Consider the following 3,235-nt stretch of genomic DNA (forward strand, 5'->3'; position numbering starts at 1 on the left):
ATGTCAAACTCAAGGTCATGGATTTTCATAGAACGATAACCTGACAGCTGATGATTGAGAAATATTACCATTATCAACATGTATGTTTAAAATAAGTGCTGCCGGGCGGGGTTTGTTTTGCCTGGCAACACTTGTTTTGATCTTTGTTTGTTCATTCATTTTCAGTAACTGCTTTACCCTGGTCAGGGTTGTGGTTGATTTGGGGGAACACTGGGCACAAGGCAGGAGAGATCACCCTGAGTAGTATGCCAGTTCATCACAGTGTACCATGCACACAGATTCACACACTCATTAGTAATTTGCCATAGGTAATCTACCTATCTGCATGTTTTTGGGTGGTGGGAGGAAACCGGAGAACTTAGAGAAAACCCACACAGACACAGGGAGAATATGCAATATGCCATACAGACAGTAACCCAAGCTCAGGTGTGAACCGGGAATCCTGGAGCTGGGAGGCAGCGATACTAATCTTATTTATTTGTTTGTGAAATGTTTCTTTTTAATTCATTAATTTGAATGTGACTTTTTTAATTAATGTGCTATGGGGACACACATGAGCATGCATATTACTTCTAATAAAATTTCATAGCAGAGCATAAATGTGTACTGTGTTGAAACTGCCATTAAAAAATTAAAATGGCAAAATAATAAGGATAATTAGTATACCACTTAAAGAGGTGTGAATGGTATGGTGTATATATACCATTGATGCTTATAGTGACTCAGGAGACTCTTATGTTCCTATGTAGTTTGGCTAGGACTTGACCAACTACAGTGCCTTGCAAAAGTATTCATCCCCTTGGTGTTTGTCCTGTTTTGTCGCATTACAAACTGGAATTAAAATGGATTATTGGAGGGTTAGCACCATTTGATTTACACAACATGCATACCATTTTACAGGTGCACACTGGTTTTTTTTATTGTGACACAAACAATAATTAAGATGAAAAGACAGAAATCTGGAATCTGCATAGGTATTCACCCCCCAAAGTCAATACTTGTAGAGCCACCTTTTGCTACAATTACAGCTGCAAGTCTCTTGGGGTATGTCTCTATTAGCTGACCACATCTAGCCACTGGGATTTTTGTCCATTCCTCAAGGCAAAACTGCTCCAACTCCTTAGATGGGTTGCGTTGGTGTACAGCAATCTTCAAGTTATGCCACAGATTCTCAATTGGATTGATGTCTGGGCTTTGATTAGGCCATTCCAAGATGTTTAAATGTTTCCCTTTAAACCACTCCAGTGTAGCTTCAGCAGTATGTTTAGGGTCATTCTCCTGCTGGACCGTGTCTCCTGTTCATCCCAGTCTCAAACCTCTGGCCGACTCAAACAGGTTTTCCTCCAGAATTGCCCTGTATTTAGTGCCATCGAGCTTTCCTTCCATCCTGACCAGGTTTCCTGTTCTTGCAGATGAAAAATATCCCCACAGCATGATGCTGCCACCACCATGCTTCATTGTAGGGATGGTGTTCTCAGGGTGTTGGGTTTGCTCCACACATGGCATTTCCCATGATGGCCAAAAAGTTCAATTTTAGTCTCATTTGACCAGAGAATCTTCTTCCATGTGTTTGGGGTGTCTGCCACATGCTGTTGGGCAAACTCCAAATGTGGTTTCCTAAGCAATGGCTTTTTTCTGGCCACTCTTCTAGAAAGCCCTACTCTGTGGCGTGTATGGCTTAAAGTGGTCCTATGGACAGATACTCCCATCTCTGCTGTGGATCTTTCCAGCTCCTTCAGTGTTATCTTTGGTGTCTTTGTTGCATCTCTGATTAATGCCCTCCTTGCCCGGTCTGTGAGTTTTGGTGGGCGGCCTTCTCTTGTCAGGTTTGTCGTGGTGCCATATTCTTTCCATTGTGCTATAATGGATTTAATGGTGCTCCCTGGGATATTCAAAATTTGGGATATTATTTATAACCCAACCCTGATCTATACTTCTCCACAATTTGTCTCTGACCTGTTTGGAGGCTCCTTGGTTTTCATGTTACTTGCTTAGTAGTGTTGCAGAGTCAGGGTCCTTCCAGAACAAGTTGATTTATACAGACATCATGTGACAGATCATGTGACACTTTGATTGCACACAGGTGGATCTTAATTAACTAATTATGTGACTGATGAAGTGAATTGGTTAGAGCAGCTTTTATTTAGGGGTTTCATACGAAAGGGGGTGAATACCTATGCACACTCCTGATTTCTGTTTTTTTATCTTTATTATTGTTTGTGTCACAATAAAAAACAATTTGCACCTTTAAAGTGGTAGGTATGTTGTGTAAATCAAATGGTGCTAACCCTTGAAAAATCCATTGCAATTCCAGCTTGTAATGCGACAAAACAGGACAAACACCAAGGGGGATAAATACTTTTGCAAGGCACTGTATGTGACAGAAAATAAAAAGCCTTTTTTTCAGCTAAACATAAACAGAAGTGCTTGGAGATATACACTACTGTGTTTTTGACTGAACTGGGATCTGTAATGAGATGAGATAAAAACAGAGCCTCTAGCAGCAATTTTCTAGATATTTGTGGGCTTGATGTATAAAGAAAGATGTATACTGTTTACATGGTGGACGATTTATGTACATAAATGTGCACATATAATTGCACTGTGTAATGCACATAATGAAAAGGAAGCACAGCTGCACAGACTCTGTTATACAGACATGAGCTCACGCTAAACCAATAAAAACAGACACTAACACTTTACTTATCACATATCAATGCATACTTGACTTGACATACTATATTTTTTATGAAGATAAAGAGGGTGAACAACTAGAGAAGTAGGCATTCATGAAATAAGACACAGAAAGCAGGCCACTTAATGACATAAATAATAACTACTGTATTATCCACTGTACACTCTACTTTTACAAAGTAATGTTACTTTTTTAAGAGTATATTGTTCATAATCCCTCATTCAATTGTTGAAACCCATGGGACTGATGATTGTTAACACCACAGTGAAACAACATGGCTTGACAGTGTTAATGGCATTACCACTGCAGAAATGTACAAGTGAAGACAAACTCCTAAATCGTTTCGATAACTAATGAAAATTTGGAATTTGTGAGATGAGCATTTCTTTAGTTACTGTTTAAATGAACCTGAACAAGCCTACACAGTCTGTCACATCTCCAGTGCTTTTTATAGCTCTTTATGCAAATGAAGGTAGCAGTTGATGTGGTGTTTGAATGACAAAAGTTACGAGTACATATAACCAAAGGTAAGTGGACCTA

The sequence above is a fragment of the Neoarius graeffei genome, chromosome 1 (assembly GCF_027579695.1).
Source record: "Neoarius graeffei isolate fNeoGra1 chromosome 1, fNeoGra1.pri, whole genome shotgun sequence".
Taxonomy (NCBI): domain Eukaryota; kingdom Metazoa; phylum Chordata; class Actinopteri; order Siluriformes; family Ariidae; genus Neoarius; species Neoarius graeffei.